This window comes from Eleutherodactylus coqui, unplaced genomic scaffold (assembly GCF_035609145.1).
Source record: "Eleutherodactylus coqui strain aEleCoq1 unplaced genomic scaffold, aEleCoq1.hap1 HAP1_SCAFFOLD_82, whole genome shotgun sequence".
In the NCBI taxonomy this organism is placed as follows: Eukaryota; Metazoa; Chordata; class Amphibia; order Anura; family Eleutherodactylidae; genus Eleutherodactylus; species Eleutherodactylus coqui.
The window spans coordinates 462670-481730 of NW_027101746.1; positions in this window are offsets into that span (position 1 = coordinate 462670).

The following is a 19061-nucleotide window of genomic DNA, read 5'->3' on the forward strand; positions in this document are numbered from 1 at the left end:
AGTCTCCACACAGGCCAGGCGAGTCTCCCCAGAGGCTGGGCGAGTCTCCCCAGAGGCCGGGCGATTCTCCGCAGAGGCCGGACGACTCTCCACACAGCCCGGGCGATTCTCAACAGAGACCGGGCGAGTCTCCACACAGCCCGGGCGAGTCTCAACAGAGGCCGGGCGAGTCTCCACACAGGCCGGGCAAGTCTCCCCAGAGGCTGGGCGATTCTCCCCAGAGGCGGTCGAGTCTCTCCAGAGGCTGGGCGAGTCTCCACAGTGGCTGGGCGAGTCTCCACAGAGGCCGGGCGAGTCTCCACAGAGGCTGGGCGAGTCTCCACACAGGCCGGGCGAGTCTCCCCAGAGGCCGGGCGAGTCTCCACAGAGGCTGGGCGAGTCTCCACACAGGCCGGGCGAGTCTCCCCAGAGGCCGGGCGAGACTGCCCAGAGGCGTGGAGAGTCTCCACACAGGACGGGCGAGTCTTCACAGAGGCCGAGCGAGTCTCCACAGAGGCCGGGCGAGTCTCCACATAGCCCGGGCGAGTCTCCACATAGCCCGGAATAGTCTCAACAGAGGCTGGGCGCGTCTCCACAGAGGCCGGGCGAGTCTCCACAAATGCCACGCGAGTCTCCACAGAGGCCGGGCGAGTCTCCACACAGCCCGGGCGAGTCTCCACACAGTCCGGGCGAGTCTCAACAGAGGCCGGGCGAGTCTCCACACAGGCCAGGCGAGTCTCCACACAGGCCGGGCAAGTCTCAACAGAGGCCGGGCGAGTCTCCACACAGGCCAAGCGCGTCTCCACACAGGCCGGGCGAGTCTCCACAGAGGCCGGGCGAGTCTCCACACACCCCGGGCGAGTCTCCACAGAGGCCGGGCGAGTCTCCACACAGGCCAAGCGCGTCTCCACACAGGCCGGGCGAGTCTCCACAGAGGCCGGGCGAGTCTCCACACACCCCGGGCGAGTCTCCACAGAGGCCGGGCGAGTCTCCACACAGGCCAGGCCAGTCTCCACACAGGCCGGGCGAGTCTCCCCAGAGGCTGGGCGAGTCTCCCCAGAGGCCGGGCGAGTCTCCACAGAGGGTGGTCGAGTCTCCCCCAGGCCGAGCGAGTCTCCTCAGTGGCGGGCGAGTCTCTTCAGAGGCTGGGCGAGTCTCCACAGAGGCCGGGCGAGTCTCCACAGAGGCCGGGCGAGTCTCCACAGATGCCGGGCGAGTCCCTCCAGAGGCCGTGCGAGTCCAGAGGCCGGGCGAGTCTCCACACAGCCCGGGCGAGTCTCCACACAGCCCGGGCGAGTCTCAACAGAGGCCGGGCGAGACTCCACACAGGCCAAGCGCGTGTCCACACCGGCCGGGCGAGTCTCCCCAGAAGTCGGGCGAGTCTCCACAGAGGCTGGGCGAGTCTCCCCAGAGGCCGGGCGAGTCTCTCCAGAGTCTGGGTGAGTCTCCACAGAGGCCGGGCGAGTCTCTACATAGCCTGTGCGAGTCTCTACATAGCCTGTGCGAGTCTCTACAGAGGCTGGTCGAGTCTCCACAGAGGCCGAGCGAGTCTCCCCAGAGGCCGGCGAGTCTCTTCAGAGGCTGGGCGAGTCTCCACAGATGCCGGGCGAGTCTCTCCAGAGACCGGGCGAGTCTCTACAGAGCCTGGGCGCGTCTCCCCAGAGGCCGAGCGAGTCTCCCCAGAGGCGGGCGAGTCTCTTCAGAGGCCGGGCGAGTCTCCACAGATGCCGGGCGAGTCTCTCCAGAGGCCGGGCGAGTCTATACAGAGCCTGGGCGCATCTCAACAGAGGCCGGGCGAGTCTCTTCAGAGGTCGTGCGAGTCCCTCCAGAGGCCGGTCGAGTCCAGAGGCCGGGCGAGTCTCCACACAGCCCGGGCAAGTCTTCACACAGCCCGGGCAAGTCTCAACAGAGGCCGGGCGAGTCTCCACACAGGCCAAGCGCGTCTCCACACAGGTCGGGCGAGTCTCCACAGAGGCCGGGCGAGTCTCCACACACCCCGGGCAAGTCTCCACAGAGGCCGGGCGAGTCTCCACACTGGCCAGGCAAGTCTCCACACAGGCCAGGCGAGTCTCCCCAGAGGCTGGGCGAGTCTCCCCAGAGGCCGGGCGATTCTCCGCAGAGGCCGGACGACTCTCCACACAGCCCGGGCGAGTCTCAACAGAGACCGGGCGAGTCTCCACACAGCCCGGGCGAGTCTCAACAGAGGCCGGGCGAGTCTCCACACAGGCCGGGCAAGTCTCCCCAGAGGCTGGGCGATTCTCCCCAGAGGCGGTCGAGTCTCTCCAGAGGTTGGGCGGGTCTCCACAGAGGCTGGGCGAGTCTCCACAGAGGCTGGGCGAGTCTCCCCAGAGGCCGGGCGATTCTCACTAGAGGCGGGCGAGTCTCTCCAGAGGCTGGGCGAGTCTCCACAGACGCTGGGCGAGTCTCCACACTGGCCAGGCAAGTCTCCACACAGGCCAGGCGAGTCTCCCCAGAGGCTGGGCGAGTCTCCCCAGAGGCTGGGCGATTCTCCGCAGAGGCGGGCGAGTCTCCACAGAGGCTGGTCGAGTCTCCCCAGAGGCCGAGCGAGTTTCTTCATTGGCGGGCGAGTCTCTTCAGAGGCCGGGCGAGTCTCCACAGAGGCCGGGCGAGTCTCCACAGAGGCCGGGCGAGTCTCCAGAGATGCCGGGCGAGTCTCCACAGATGCCGGGCGAATCTCTCCAGAGGCCGGGCGAGTCTCTACAGAGCCTGGGCCTGTCTCCACAGAGGTCGGGTGAGTCTCTTCAGAGGCCGTGCGAGTCCCTCCTGAGGCCGTGCGAGTCCAGAGGCCGGGCAAGTCTCCACACAGCCCGGGCGAGTCTCCACACAGGCCAAGCGCGTCTCCACACAGGCCGGGCGATTCTCCCCAGTGGCCGGGCGAGTCTCCACAGAAACCGGACGAGACTGCCCAGAGGCCTGGAGAGTCTCCACACAGGACGGGCGAGTCTCCACAGAAACCGGACGAGACTGCCCAGAGGCCTGGAGAGTCTCCACACAGGACGGGCGAGTCTCCACAGAGGCCGAGCGAGTCTCCACAGAGGCCGGGCGAGTCTCCACATAGCCCGGGCTAGTCTCAACAGAGGCTGGACGCGTCTCAACAGAGGCCGGGCGAGTCTCCACAGATGCCACGCGAGTCTCCACAGAGGCCGGACGACTCTCCACACAGCCCGGGCGAGTCTCAACAGAGGCCGGACGACTCTCCACACAGCCCGGGCGAGTCTCAACAGAGGCCGGACGACTCTCCACACAGCCCGGGCGAGTCTCAACAGAGGCCGGGCGAGTCTCCACACAGCCCGGGCGAGTCTCAACAGAGGCCGGGCGAGTCTCCACATAGGCCGGGCAAGTCTCCCCAGAGGCTGGGCGATTCTCCCCAGAGGCGGTCGAGTCTCTCCAGAGGCTGGGCGAGTCTCCACAGAGGCTGGGCGAGTCTCCACAGAGGCTGGGCGAGTCTCCCCAGAGGCCATGCGATTCTCCCCAGAGGCGGGCGAGTCTCTCCAGAGGCTGGGTGAGTCTCCACAGACGCTGGGCGTGTCTCCACAGAGGCCGGGCGAGTCTCCACAAAGGCCAGGCGAGTCTCCACACAGGCCGGGCGAGTCTCAACAGATTCCGGGCGAGTCTCCACAAAGGCCCGGCGAGTCTTCACACAGGCCGAGCGAGTCTCCACATAGGCCGGGCGAGTCTCTTCAGAGGCCGGGCAAGTCTCCACACAGGCCGGGCGATTCTCAACAGAGGCCAGGCGAGTCTCCACACCGGCCGGGCGAGTCTCAACACAGGCCAGGCGAGTCTCCCCAGAGGCTGGGCGAGTCTCCCCAGAGGCCGGGCGATTCTCCGCAGAGGCGGGCGAGTCTCCACAGAGGGTGGTTGAGTCTCCCCGAGGCCGAGCGAGTCTCCTCAGAGGCCGGTTGAGTCTCCACACACCCCGGGCAAGTCTCCACAGAGGTCGGGCGAGTCTCCACACTGGCCAGGCAAGTCTTCACACAGGCCAGGCGAGTCTCCCCAGAGGCTGGGCGAGTCTCCCCAGAGGCCGGGCGATTCTCCGCAGAGGCGGGCGAGTCTCCACAGAGGCTGGTCGAGTCTCCCCAGAGGCCGAGCGAGTTTCTTCAGTGGCGGGCGAGTCTCCACACACCCCGGGCAAGTCTCCACAGAGGCCGGGCGAGTCTCCACACTGGCCAGGCAAGTCTCCACACAGGCCAGGCGAGTCTCCCCAGAGGCTGGGCGAGTCTCCCCAGAGGCCGGGCGATTCTCCGCAGAGGCGGGCGAGTCTCCACAGAGGCTGGTTGAGTCTCCCCAGAGGCCGAGCGAGTTTCTTCAGAGGCTGGGCGAGTCTCCCCAGAGGCCGGGCGATTCTCCGCAGAGGCGGGCGAGTCTCCACAGAGGGTGGTCGAGTCTCCCCGAGGCTGAGCGAGTCTCCTCAGAGGCCGGGCGAGTCTCCACACACCCCGGGCAAGTCTCCACAGAGGCCGGGCGAGTCTCCACACTGGCCAGGCAAGTCTCCACACAGGCCAGGCGAGTCTCCCCAGAGGCTGGGCGAGTCTCCCCAGAGGCCGGGCGATTCTCCGCAGAGGCGGGCGAGTCTCCACAGAGGCTGGTCGAGTCTCCCCAGAGGCCGAGCGAGTTTCTTCAGTGGCGGACGAGTCTCTTCAGAGGCTGGGCGAGTCTCCACAGAGGCCGGGCGAGTCTCCACAGATGCCGGGCGAGTCTCTCCAGAGGCCGGGCGAGTTTCTACAGAGCCTGGGCCTGTCTCCACAGAGGCCGGGTGAGTCCCTCCAGAGGCCGTGCGAGTCCAGAGGCCGGGCGAGTCTCCACACAGCCTGGGCGAGTCTCAACAGAGGCCGGGCGAGTCTCCACACAGGCCAAGCGCGTCTCCACACAGGCCGGGCGAGTCTCCCCAGAGGCCGGGCGAGTCTCCACAGAAACCGGGCGAGACTGCCCAGAGGCCTGGAGAGTCTCCACACAGGACGGGCGAGTCTCCACAGAGGCCGAGCGAGTCTCCACAGAGGCCGGACGAGTCTCCACAGAGGCCGGGCGAGCCTCCACAGAGGCCAGGCGAGTCTCCACAGATGCCACGCGAGTCTCCACAGAGGCCGGGCGAGTCTCCACACAGCCCGGGTGAGTCTCAATAGAGGCCGGGCGAGTCTCCACACAGGCCAGGCGAGTCTCCACACAGGCCGGGCAAGTCTCCCCAGAGGCTGGGCGATTCTCCACAGAGGCTGGGCGAGTCTTCCCAGAGGCGGGGCGATTCTCCCCAGAGTCGGGCGAGTCTCTCCAGAGGCTGGGCGAGTCTCCACAGATGCTGGGCGTGTCTCCACAGAGGCCGAGCGAGTCTCCACATAGGCCGGGCGAGTCTCTTCAGAGGCGGGCGACTCTCTCCAGAGGCTGGGTGAGTCTCTCCAGAGGCCGGGCAAGTCTCTACGGAGCCTGGGCGAGTCTGCAAAGAGGCCGGGCGAGTTTCCACAGAAGCCGGGCGAGTCTCCCCAGAGGCCGGGAGAGTCTCCACACAGGCCGGACGAGTCTCCACAGAGGCCGGCGAGTCTCCCCACGTCCCGGGCTTGTTTCAACAGAGGCCAGGCGCGTCTCCACAGAGGCCGGGCGAGTCTCCCCAGAGGCCTGGAGATTCTCCACACAGGTCGGGCGAGTCTCCACAGAGGCCGGGCGAGTCTCCACAGAGGCCGCGCGAGTCTCCACACAGGCCGGGCGAGTCTCCACACAGCCCGGGCGAGTCTCAACAGAGGCCGCGCGAGTCTCCACACAGGCCGGGCGAGTCTCTTCAGAGGCCATTCGAGTCTCTTCATAGGCCGGGCGAGTCTCTCCAGAGGCCGGGCGAGTCTCTACAGTGCCTGAGCGAGTCTCTACAGAGGCCGGGCGAGTCTCCGCAGAGGCCGGTCGAAGCTCCACAGAGGCCGGGCGAAGCTCCACAGAGGCCGGGCGAGTCTCTCCAGAGGCCGGGCGAGTCTCCACAGATGCCGGGCGCGTCTCCACACAGGCCGGGCGAGTCTCCACAGAGGCCGGGCGAGTCTCCACACAGCCCGGGCGAGTCTCAACAGAGGCCGGGCGAGTTTCCACACAGGCCAGGCGAGTCTTCACACAGGCCGGGCGAGTCTCCACAGAGGCCGGGCGAGTCTCCACACACCCCGGGCAAGTCTCCACAGAGGCCGGGCGAGTCTCCACACAGGCCAGGCGAGTCTCCACACAGGCCGGGCGAGTCTCCCCTGAGGCTGGGCGAGTCTCCCCAGAGGCTGGGCGAGTCTCCCCAGAGGCTGGGCGAGTCTCCCCAGAGGCTGGGCGAGTCTCCCCAGAGGCCGGGCGATTCTCCGCAGAGGCGGGCGAGTCTCCACAGAGGGTGGTCGAGTCTCCCCGAGGCCGAGCGAGTCTCCTCAGTGGCGGGCGAGTCTCCACAGAGGCCGGGCGAGTCTCCACAGATGCCGGGCGAGTCTCTCCAGAGGCCGGGCGAGTCTCTACAGAGCCTGGGCCTGTCTCCACAGAGGCCGGGTGAGTCTCTTCAGAGGCCGTGCAAGTCCCTCCAGAGGCCGTGCGAGTCCAGAGGCCGGGCAAGTCTCCACACAGGCCGGGCGAGTCTCAACAGATTCCGGGCGAGTCTCCACAAAGGCCGGGCGAGTCTTCACACAGGCCGAGCGAGTCACCACATAGGCCGGGCGAGTCTCTTCAGAGGCCGGGCGAGTCTCCACACAGGCCGGGCGATTCTCAACAGAGGCCAGGCGAGTCTCCACACAGGCCGGGCGAGTCTCAACACAGGCCGGGCGAGTCTCAACACAGGCCGGGCGAGTCTCCCCAGAGGCCGGGTGAGTCTCTCCAGTGGCCGGGCAAGTCTCCCCAGAGGCGGGCGACTCTCTACAGAGGCTGGGTGAGTCTCTCCAGAGGCAGGGCAAGTCTCTACTGAGCCTGGGCGAATCTCCAAAGAGGGCGGGCGAGTCTCCCCAGAGGCCGGGAGAGTCTCCACACAGGCCGGGCGAGTCTCCACAGAGGCCGGGCGAGTCTCCACACAGGCCGGGCGAGTCTCCACAGAGGCTGGGCGAGTCTCCACACAGGCCGGGCGAGTCTCCCCAGAGGCCTGGCGAGTCTCCACAGAAACCGGGCGAGACTGCCCAGAGGCGTGGAGAGTCTCCACACAGGACGGGCGAGTCTTCACAGAGGCCGAGCGAGTCTCCACAGAGGCCGGGCGAGTCTCCACATAGCCAGGGCGAGTCTCCACATAGCCCGGACTAGTCTCAACAGAGGCTGGGCGCGTCTCCACAGAGGCCATGCGAGTCTCCACAAATGCCACGCGAGTATCCACAGAGGCCGGGCGAGTCTCCACAGAGGCCGGGCGAGTCTCCACAGAGGCCGGGCGAGTCTCCACAGAGGCCGGGCGAGTCTCCACACAGGCCAGGCGAGTCTCCACACAGGCCGGGCAAGTCTCAACAGAGGCCGGGCGAGTCTCCACACAGGCCAAGCGCGTCTCCACACAGGCCGGGCGAGTCTCCACAGAGGCCGGGCGAGTCTCCACACACCCCGGGCAAGTCTCCACAGAGGCCGGGCGAGTCTCCACACAGGCCAGGCCAGTCTCCACACAGGCCGGGCGAGTCTCCCCAGAGGCTGGGCGAGTCTCCCCAGAGGCCGGGCGATTCTCCGCAGAGGCGGGCGGGTCTCCACAGAGGGTGGTCGAGTCTCCCCCAGGCCGAGCGAGTCTCCTCAGTGGCGGGCGAGTCTCTTCAGAGGCCGGGCGAGTCTCCACAGAGGCCGGGCGAGTCTCCACAGATGCCGGGCGAGTCTCTCCAGAGGCCGGGCGAGTCTCTACAGAGCCTGGGCCTGTCTCCACAGAGGCCGGGTGAGTCTCTTCAGCGGCCGTGCAAGTCCCTCCAGAGGCCGTGCGAGTCCAGAGGCCGGGCGAGTCTCCACACAGCCCGGGCGAGTCTCCACACAGCCCGGGCGAGTCTCAACAGAGGCCGGGCGAGACTCCACACAGGCCAAGCGCGTGTCCACACCGGCCGGGCGAGTCTCCCCAGAGGTCGGGCGAGTCTCCACAGAGGCTGGGCGAGTCTCCCCAGAGGCCGGGCGAGTCTCTCCAGAGTCTGGGTGAGTCTCCACAGAGGCCGGGCGAGTCTCTACATAGCCTGTGCGAGTCTCTACATAGCCTGTGCGAGTCTCTACAGAGGCTGGTCGAGTCTCCCCAGAGGCCGAGCGAGTCTCCCCAGAGGCCGGCGAGTCTCTTCAGAGGCTGGGCGAGTCTCCACAGATGCCGGGCGAGTCTCTCCAGAGACCGGGCGAGTCTCTACAGAGCCTGGGCGCGTCTCCCCAGAGGCCGAGCGAGTCTCCCCAGAGGCGGGCGAGTCTCTTCAGAGGCCGGGCGAGTCTCCACAGATGCCGGGCGAGTCTCTCCAGAGGCGGGGCGAGTCTATACAGAGCCTGGGCGCATCTCAACAGAGGCCGGGCGAGTCTCTTCAGAGGTCGTGCGAGTCCCTCCAGAGGCCGGTCGAGTCCAGAGGCCGGGCGAGTCTCCACACAGCCCGGGCAAGTCTCCACACAGCCCGGGCAAGTCTCAACAGAGGCCGGGCGAGTCTCCACACAGGCCAAGCGCGTCTCCACACAGGCCGGGCGAGTCTCCACAGAGGCCGGGCGAGTCTCCACACACCCCGGGCAAGTCTCCACAGAGGCCGGGCGAGTCTCCACACTGGCCAGGCAAGTCTCCACACAGGCCAGGCGAGTCTCCCCAGAGGCTGGGCGAGTCTCCCCAGAGGCCGGGCGATTCTCCGCAGAGGCCGGACGACTCTCCACACAGCCCGGGCGATTCTCAACAGAGACCGGGCGAGTCTCCACACAGCCCGGGCGAGTCTCAACAGAGGCCGGGCGAGTCTCCACACAGGCCGGGCAAGTCTCCCCAGAGGCTGGGCGATTCTCCCCAGAGGCGGTCGAGTCTCTCCAGAGGCTGGGCGAGTCTCCACAGTGGCTGGGCGAGTCTCCACAGAGGCCGGGCGAGTCTCCACAGAGGCTGGGCGAGTCTCCACACAGGCCGGGCGAGTCTCCCCAGAGGCCGGGCGAGTCTCCACAGAAACCGGGCGAGACTGCCCAGAGGCGTGGAGAGTCTCCACACAGGACGGGCGAGTCTTCACAGAGGCCGAGCGAGTCTCCACAGAGGCCGGGCGAGTCTCCACATAGCCCGAGCGAGTCTCCACATAGCCCGGACTAGTCTCAACAGAGGCTGGGCGCGTCTCCACAGAGGCCGGGCGAGTCTCCACAAATGCCATGCGAGTCTCCACAGAGGCCGGGCGAGTCTCCACACAGCCCGGGCGAGTCTCCACACAGCCCGGGCGAGTCTCAACAGAGGCCGGGCGAGTCTCCACACAGGCCAGGCGAGTCTCCACACAGGCCGGGCAAGTCTCAACAGAGGCCGGGCGAGTCTCCACACAGGCCAAGCGCGTCTCCACACAGGCCGGGCGAGTCTCCACAGAGGCCGGGCGAGTCTCCACACACCCCGGGCAAGTCTCCACAGAGGCCGGGCGAGTCTCCACACAGGCCAGGCCAGTCTCCACACAGGCCGGGCGAGTCTCCCCAGAGGCCGGGAGAGTCTCCACACAGGCCGGGCGAGTCTTCCTGCAGCCCGGGCTAGTCTCAACAGAGTCCGGGCGAGTCTCCACAGAGGCCTGGAGAGTCTCCATACAGGTCGGGCGAGTCTCCACAGAGGCCGTGCGAGACCCTCCAGAGGCCGTGCGAGTCCAGAGGCCGGGTGAGTCTCCACACAGCCCGGGCGAGTCTCAACAGAGGCCGGGCGAGTCTCCACACAGGCCAAGCGCGTGTCCACACAGGCCGGGCGAGTCTCCCCAGAGGTCGGGCGAGTCTCCCCAGAGGCTGGACGAGTCTCCCCAGAGGCCGGGCGAGTCTCTCCAGAGTCTGGGTGAGTCTCCACAGAGGCCGGGCGAGTCTCTACATAGCCTGTGCGAGTCTCTACAGAGACTGGGCGAGTCTCCACAGAGGCCGGGCGAGTCTCCACAGAGGCTGGGCGAGTCTCCACACAGGCCGGGCGAGTCTCCCCAGAGGCCGGGCGAGTCTCCACAGAAACCGGGCGAGACTGCCCAGAGGAGTGGAGAGTCTCCACACAGGACGGGCGAGTCTTCACAGAGGCCGAGCGAGTCTCCACAGAGGCCGGGCGAGTCTCCACATAGCCCGGGCGAGTCTCCACATAGCCCGGACTAGTCTCAACAGAGGCTGGGCGCGTCTCCACAGAGGCCGGGCGAGTCTCCACAAATGCCACGCGAGTCTCCACAGAGGCCGGGCGAGTCTCTACATAGCCTGTGCGAGTCTCTACAGAGACTGGGCGAGTCTCCACAGAGGCCGGGCGAGTATCCACAGAGGCGGGGCGAGTCTCCACACAGGCCGGGCGAGTCTCCCCAGAGGCCGGGCGAGTCTCCACAGAAACCGGGCGAGACTGCCCAGAGGCGTGGAGAGTCTCCACACAGGACGGGCGAGTCTTCACAGAGGCCGAGCGAGTCTCCACAGAGGCCGGGCGAGTCTCCACATAGCCAGGGCGAGTCTCCACATAGCCCGGACTAGTCTCAACAGAGGCTGGGCGCGTCTCCACAGAGGCCATGCGAGTCTCCACAAATGCCACGCGAGTATCCACAGAGGCCGGGCGAGTCTCCACAGAGGCCGGGCGAGTCTCCACAGAGGCCGGGCGAGTCTCCACAGAGGCCGGGCGAGTCTCCACACAGGCCAGGCGAGTCTCCACACAGGCCGGGCAAGTCTCAACAGAGGCCGGGCGAGTCTCCACACAGGCCGGGCGAGTCTCCACAGAGGCCGGGCGAGTCTCCACACACCCCGGGCAAGTCTCCACAGAGGCCGGGCGAGTCTCCACACAGGCCAGGCCAGTCTCCACACAGGCCGGGCGAGTCTCCCCAGAGGCTGGGCGAGTCTCCCCAGAGGCCGGGCGATTCTCCGCAGAGGCGGGCGGGTCTCCACAGAGGGTGGTCGAGTCTCCCCCAGGCCGAGCGAGTCTCCTCAGTGGCGGGCGAGTCTCTTCAGAGGCCGGGCGAGTCTCCACAGAGGCCGGGCGAGTCTCCACAGATGCCGAGCGAGTCTCTCCAGAGGCCGGGCGAGTCTCTACAGAGCCTGGGCCTGTCTCCACAGAGGCCGGGTGAGTCTCTTCAGCGGCCGTGCAAGTCCCTCCAGAGGCCGTGCGAGTCCAGAGGCCGGGCGAGTCTCCACACAGCCCGGGCGAGTCTCCACACAGCCCGGGCGAGTCTCCACAGAGGCCTGGAGAGTCTCCATACAGGTCGGGCGAGTCTCCACAGAGGCCGTGCGAGACCCTCCAGAGGCCGTGCGAGTCCAGAGGCCGGGTGAGTCTCCACACAGCCCGGGCGAGTCTCAACAGAGGCCGGGCGAGTCTCCACACAGGCCAAGCGCGTGTCCACACAGGCCGGGCGAGTCTCCCCAGAGGTCGGGCGAGTCTCCCCAGAGGCTGGACGAGTCTCCCCAGAGGCCGGGCGAGTCTCTCCAGAGTCTGGGTGAGTCTCCACAGAGGCCGGGCGAGTCTCTACATAGCCTGTGCGAGTCTCTACAGAGACTGGGCGAGTCTCCACAGAGGCCGGGCGAGTCTCCACAGAGGCTGGGCGAGTCTCCACACAGGCCGGGCGAGTCTCCCCAGAGGCCGGGCGAGTCTCCACAGAAACCGGGCGAGACTGCCCAGAGGCGTGGAGAGTCTCCACACAGGACGGGCGAGTCTTCACAGAGGCCGAGCGAGTCTCCACAGAGGCCGGGCGAGTCTCCACATAGCCCGGGCGAGTCTCCACATAGCCCGGACTAGTCTCAACAGAGGCGGGGCGCGTCTCCACAGAGGCCGGGCGAGTCTCCACAAATGCCACGCGAGTCTCCACAGAGGCCGGGCGAGTCTCTACATAGCCTGTGCGAGTCTCTACAGAGACTGGGCGAGTCTCCACAGAGGCCGGGCGAGTATCCACAGAGGCTGGGCGAGTCTCCACACAGGCCGGGCGAGTCTCCCCAGAGGCCGGGCGAGTCTCCACAGAAACCGGGCGAGACTGCCCAGAGGCGTGGAGAGTCTCCACACAGGACGGGCGAGTCTTCACAGAGGCCGAGCGAGTCTCCACAGAGGCCGGGCGAGTCTCCACATAGCCAGGGTGAGTCTCCACATAGCCCGGACTAGTCTCAACAGAGGCTGGGCGCGTCTCCACAGAGGCCATGCGAGTCTCCACAAATGCCACGCGAGTATCCACAGAGGCCGGGCGAGTCTCCACAGAGGCCGGGCGAGTCTCCACAGAGGCCGGGCGAGTCTCCACAGAGGCCGGGCGAGTCTCCACACAGGCCAGGCGAGTCTCCACACAGGCCGGGCAAGTCTCAACAGAGGCCGGGCGAGTCTCCACACAGGCCAAGCGCGTCTCCACACAGGCCGGGCGAGTCTCCACAGAGGCCGGGCGAGTCTCCACACACCCCGGGCAAGTCTCCACAGAGGCCGGGCGAGTCTCCACACAGGCCAGGCCAGTCTCCACACAGGCCGGGCGAGTCTCCCCAGAGGCTGGGCGAGTCTCCCCAGAGGCCGGGCGATTCTCCGCAGAGGCGGGCGGGTCTCCACAGAGGGTGGTCGAGTCTCCCCCAGGCCGAGCGAGTCTCCTCAGTGGCGGGCGAGTCTCTTCAGAGGCCGGGCGAGTCTCCACAGAGGCCGGGCGAGTCTCCACAGATGCCGAGCGAGTCTCTCCAGAGGCCGGGCGAGTCTCTACAGAGCCTGGGCGAGTCTCCCCAGAGGCCGGGAGAGTCTCCACACAGGCCGGACGAGTCTCCACAGAGGCCGGCGAGTCTCCCCACGTCCCGGGCTTGTTTCAACAGAGGCCAGGCGCGTCTCCACAGAGGCCGGGCGAGTCTCCCCAGAGGCCTGGAGATTCTCCACACAGGTCGGGCGAGTCTCCACAGAGGCCGGGCGAGTCTCCACAGAGGCCGCGCGAGTCTCCACACAGGCCGGGCGAGTCTCCACACAGCCCGGGCGAGTCTCAACAGAGGCCGCGCGAGTCTCCACACAGGCCGGGCGAGTCTCTTCAGAGGCCATTCGAGTCTCTTCATAGGCCGGGCGAGTCTCTCCAGAGGCCGGGCGAGTCTCTACAGTGCCTGAGCGAGTCTCTACAGAGGCCGGGCGAGTCTCCGCAGAGGCCGGTCGAAGCTCCACAGAGGCCGGGCGAAGCTCCACAGAGGCCGGGCGAGTCTCTCCAGAGGCCGGGCGAGTCTCCACAGATGCCGGGCGCGTCTCCACACAGGCCGGGCGAGTCTCCACAGAGGCCGGGCGAGTCTCCACACAGCCCGGGCGAGTCTCAACAGAGGCCGGGCGAGTTTCCACACAGGCCAGGCGAGTCTTCACACAGGCCGGGCGAGTCTCCACAGAGGCCGGGCGAGTCTCCACACACCCCGGGCAAGTCTCCACAGAGGCCGGGCGAGTCTCCACACAGGCCAGGCGAGTCTCCACACAGGCCGGGCGAGTCTCCCCTGAGGCTGGGCGAGTCTCCCCAGAGGCTGGGCGAGTCTCCCCAGAGGCTGGGCGAGTCTCCCCAGAGGCTGGGCGAGTCTCCCCAGAGGCCGGGCGATTCTCCGCAGAGGCGGGCGAGTCTCCACAGAGGGTGGTCGAGTCTCCCCGAGGCCGAGCGAGTCTCCTCAGTGGCGGGCGAGTCTCCACAGAGGCCGGGCGAGTCTCCACAGATGCCGGGCGAGTCTCTCCAGAGGCCGGGCGAGTCTCTACAGAGCCTGGGCCTGTCTCCACAGAGGCCGGGTGAGTCTCTTCAGAGGCCGTGCAAGTCCCTCCAGAGGCCGTGCGAGTCCAGAGGCCGGGCAAGTCTCCACACAGGCCGGGCGAGTCTCAACAGATTCCGGGCGAGTCTCCACAAAGGCCGGGCGAGTCTTCACACAGGCCGAGCGAGTCACCACATAGGCCGGGCGAGACTCTTCAGAGGCCGGGCGAGTCTCCACACAGGCCGGGCGATTCTCAACAGAGGCCAGGCGAGTCTCCACACAGGCCGGGCGAGTCTCAACACAGGCCGGGCGAGTCTCAACACAGGCCGGGCGAGTCTCCCCAGAGGCCGGGTGAGTCTCTCCAGTGGCCGGGCAAGTCTCCCCAGAGGCGGGCGACTCTCTACAGAGGCTGGGTGAGTCTCTCCAGAGGCAGGGCAAGTCTCTACTGAGCCTGGGCGAATCTCCAAAGAGGGCGGGCGAGTCTCCCCAGAGGCCGGGAGAGTCTCCACACAGGCCGGGCGAGTCTCCACAGAGGCCGGGCGAGTCTCCACACAGGCCGGGCGAGTCTCCACAGAGGCTGGGCGAGTCTCCACACAGGCCGGGCGAGTCTCCCCAGAGGCCTGGCGAGTCTCCACAGAAACCGGGCGAGACTGCCCAGAGGCGTGGAGAGTCTCCACACAGGACGGGCGAGTCTTCACAGAGGCCGAGCGAGTCTCCACAGAGGCCGGGCGAGTCTCCACATAGCCAGGGCGAGTCTCCACATAGCCCGGACTAGTCTCAACAGAGGCTGGGCGCGTCTCCACAGAGGCCATGCGAGTCTCCACAAATGCCACGCGAGTATCCACAGAGGCCGGGCGAGTCTCCACAGAGGCCGGGCGAGTCTCCACAGAGGCCGGGCGAGTCTCCACAGAGGCCGGGCGAGTCTCCACACAGGCCAGGCGAGTCTCCACACAGGCCGGGCAAGTCTCAACAGAGGCCGGGCGAGTCTCCACACAGGCCAAGCGCGTCTCCACACAGGCCGGGCGAGTCTCCACAGAGGCCGGGCGAGTCTCCACACACCCCGGGCAAGTCTCCACAGAGGCCGGGCGAGTCTCCACACAGGCCAGGCCAGTCTCCACACAGGCCGGGCGAGTCTCCCCAGAGGCTGGGCGAGTCTCCCCAGAGGCCGGGCGATTCTCCGCAGAGGCGGGCGGGTCTCCACAGAGGGTGGTCGAGTCTCCCCCAGGCCGAGCGAGTCTCCTCAGTGGCGGGCGAGTCTCTTCAGAGGCCGGGCGAGTCTCCACAGAGGCCGGGCGAGTCTCCACAGATGCCGGGCGAGTCTCTCCAGAGGCCGGGCGAGTCTCTACAGAGCCTGGGCCTGTCTCCACAGAGGCCGGGTGAGTCTCTTCAGCGGCCGTGCAAGTCCCTCCAGAGGCCGTGCGAGTCCAGAGGCCGGGCGAGTCTCCACACAGCCCGGGCGAGTCTCCACACAGCCCGGGCGAGTCTCAACAGAGGCCGGGCGAGACTCCACACAGGCCAAGCGCGTGTCCACACCGGCCGGGCGAGTCTCCCCAGAGGTCGGGCGAGTCTCCACAGAGGCTGGGCGAGTCTCCCCAGAGGCCGGGCGAGTCTCTCCAGAGTCTGGGTGAGTCTCCACAGAGGCCGGGCGAGTCTCTACATAGCCTGTGCGAGTCTCTACATAGCCTGTGCGAGTCTCTACAGAGGCTGGTCGAGTCTCCCCAGAGGCCGAGCGAGTCTCCCCAGAGGCCGGCGAGTCTCTTCAGAGGCTGGGCGAGTCTCCACAGATGCCGGGCGAGTCTCTCCAGAGACCGGGCGAGTCTCTACAGAGCCTGGGCGCGTCTCCCCAGAGGCCGAGCGAGTCTCCCCAGAGGCGGGCGAGTCTCTTCAGAGGCCGGGCGAGTCTCCACAGATGCCGGGCGAGTCTCTCCAGAGGCGGGGCGAGTCTATACAGAGCCTGGGCGCATCTCAACAGAGGCCGGGCGAGTCTCTTCAGAGGTCGTGCGAGTCCCTCCAGAGGCCGGTCGAGTCCAGAGGCCGGGCGAGTCTCCACACAGCCCGGGCAAGTCTCCACACAGCCCGGGCAAGTCTCAACAGAGGCCGGGCGAGTCTCCACACAGGCCAAGCGCGTCTCCACACAGGCCGGGCGAGTCTCCACAGAGGCCGGGCGAGTCTCCACACACCCCGGGCAAGTCTCCACAGAGGCCGGGCGAGTCTCCACACTGGCCAGGCAAGTCTCCACACAGGCCAGGCGAGTCTCCCCAGAGGCTGGGCGAGTCTCCCCAGAGGCCGGGCGATTCTCCGCAGAGGCCGGACGACTCTCCACACAGCCCGGGCGATTCTCAACAGAGACCGGGCGAGTCTCCACACAGCCCGGGCGAGTCTCAACAGAGGCCGGGCGAGTCTCCACACAGGCCGGGCAAGTCTCCCCAGAGGCTGGGCGATTCTCCCCAGAGGCGGTCGAGTCTCTCCAGAGGCTGGGCGAGTCTCCACAGTGGCTGGGCGAGTCTCCACAGAGGCCGGGCGAGTCTCCACAGAGGCTGGGCGAGTCTCCACACAGGCCGGGCGAGTCTCCCCAGAGGCCGGGCGAGTCTCCACAGAAACCGGGCGAGACTGCCCAGAGGCGTGGAGAGTCTCCACACAGGACGGGCGAGTCTTCACAGAGGCCGAGCGAGTCTCCACAGAGGCCGGGCGAGTCTCCACATAGCCCGAGCGAGTCTCCACATAGCCCGGACTAGTCTCAACAGAGGCTGGGCGCGTCTCCACAGAGGCCGGGCGAGTCTCCACAAATGCCACGCGAGTCTCCACAGAGGCCGGGCGAGTCTCCACACAGCCCGGGCGAGTCTCCACACAGCCCGGGCGAGTCTCAACAGAGGCCGGGCGAGTCTCCACACAGGCCAGGCGAGTCTCCACACAGGCCGGGCAAGTCTCAACAGAGGCCGGGCGAGTCTCCACACAGGCCAAGCGCGTCTCCACACAGGCCGGGCGAGTCTCCACAGAGGCCGGGCGAGTCTCCACACACCCCGGGCAAGTCTCCACAGAGGCCGGGCGAGTCTCCACACAGGCCAGGCCAGTCTCCACACAGGCCGGGCGAGTCTCCCCAGAGGCCGGGAGAGTCTCCACACAGGCCGGGCGAGTCTTCCTGCAGCCCGGGCTAGTCTCAACAGAGTCCGGGCGAGTCTCCACAGAGGCCTGGAGAGTCTCCATACAGGTCGGGCGAGTCTCCACAGAGGCCGTGCGAGACCCTCCAGAGGCCGTGCGAGTCCAGAGGCCGGGTGAGTCTCCACACAGCCCGGGCGAGTCTCAACAGAGGCCGGGCGAGTCTCCACACAGGCCAAGCGCGTGTCCACACAGGCCGGGCGAGTCTCCCCAGAGGTCGGGCGAGTCTCCCCAGAGGCTGGACGAGTCTCCCCAGAGGCCGGGCGAGTCTCTCCAGAGTCTGGGTGAGTCTCCACAGAGGCCGGGCGAGTCTCTACATAGCCTGTGCGAGTCTCTACAGAGACTGGGCGAGTCTCCACAGAGGCCGGGCGAGTCTCCACAGAGGCTGGGCGAGTCTCCACACAGGCCGGGCGAGTCTCCCCAGAGGCCGGGCGAGTCTCCACAGAAACCGGGCGAGACTGCCCAGAGGCGTGGAGAGTCTCCACACAGGACGGGCGAGTCTTCACAGAGGCCGAGCGAGTCTCCACAGAGGCCGGGCGAGTCTCCACATAGCCCGGGCGAGTCTCCACATAGCCCGGACTAGTCTCAACAGAGGCTGGGCGCGTCTCCACAGAGGCCGGGCGAGTCTCCACAAATGCCACGCGAGTCTCCACAGAGGCCGGGCGAGTCTCTACATAGCCTGTGCGAGTCTCTACAGAGACTGGGCGAGTCTCCACAGAGGCCGGGCGAGTATCCACAGAGGCGGGGCGAGTCTCCACACAGGCCGGGCGAGTCTCCCCAGAGGCCGGGCGAGTCTCCACAGAAACCGGGCGAGACTGCCCAGAGGCGTGGAGAGTCTCCACACAGGACGGGCGAGTCTTCACAGAGGCCGAGCGAGTCTCCACAGAGGCCGGGCGAGTCTCCACATAGCCAGGGCGAGTCTCCACATAGCCCGGACTAGTCTCAACAGAGGCTGGGCGCGTCTCCACAGAGGCCATGCGAGTCTCCACAAATGCCACGCGAGTATCCACAGAGGCCGGGCGAGTCTCCACAGAGGCCGGGCGAGTCTCCACAGAGGCCGGGCGAGTCTCCACAGAGGCCGGGCGAGTCTCCACACAGGCCAGGCGAGTCTCCACACAGGCCGGGCAAGTCTCAACAGAGGCCGGGCGAGTCTCCACACAGGCCGGGCGAGTCTCCACAGAGGCCGGGCGAGTCTCCACACACCCCGGGCAAGTCTCCACAGAGGCCGGGCGAGTCTCCACACAGGCCAGGCCAGTCTCCACACAGGCCGGGCGAGTCTCCCCAGAGGCTGGGCGAGTCTCCCCAGAGGCCGGGCGATTCTCCGCAGAGGCGGGCGGGTCTCCACAGAGGGTGGTCGAGTCTCCCCCAGGCCGAGCGAGTCTCCTCAGTGGCGGGCGAGTCTCTTCAGAGGCCGGGCGAGTCTCCACAGAGGCCGGGCGAGTCTCCACAGATGCCGAGCGAGTCTCTCCAGAGGCCGGGCGAGTCTCTACAGAGCCTGGGCCTGTCTCCACAGAGGCCGGGTGAGTCTCTTCAGCGGCCGTGCAAGTCCCTCCAGAGGCCGTGCGAGTCCAGAGGCCGGGCGAGTCTCCACACAGCCCGGGCGAGTCTCCACACAGCCCGGGCGAGTCTCCACAGAGGCCTGGAGAGTCTCCATACAGGTCGGGCGAGTCTCCACAGAGGCCGTGCGAGACCCTCCAGAGGCCGTGCGAGTCCAGAGGCCGGGTGAGTCTCCACACAGCCCGGGCGAGTCTCAACAGAGGCCGGGCGAGTCTCCACACAGGCCAAGCGCGTGTCCACACAGGCCGGGCGAGTCTCCCCAGAGGTCGGGCGAGTCTCCCCAGAGGCTGGACGAGTCTCCCCAGAGGCCGGGCGAGTCTCTCCAGAGTCTGGGTGAGTCTCCACAGAGGCCGGGCGAGTCTCTACATAGCCTGTGCGAGTCTCTACAGAGACTGGGCGAGTCTCCACAGAGGCCGGGCGAGTCTCCACAGAGGCTGGGCGAGTCTCCACACAGGCCGGGCGAGTCTCCCCAGAGGCCGGGCGAGTCTCCACAGAAACCGGGCGAGACTGCCCAGAGGCGTGGAGAGTCTCCACACAGGACGGGCGAGTCTTCACAGAGGCCGAGCGAGTCTCCACAGAGGCCGGGCGAGTCTCCACATAGCCCGGGCGAGTCTCCACATAGCCCGGACTAGTCT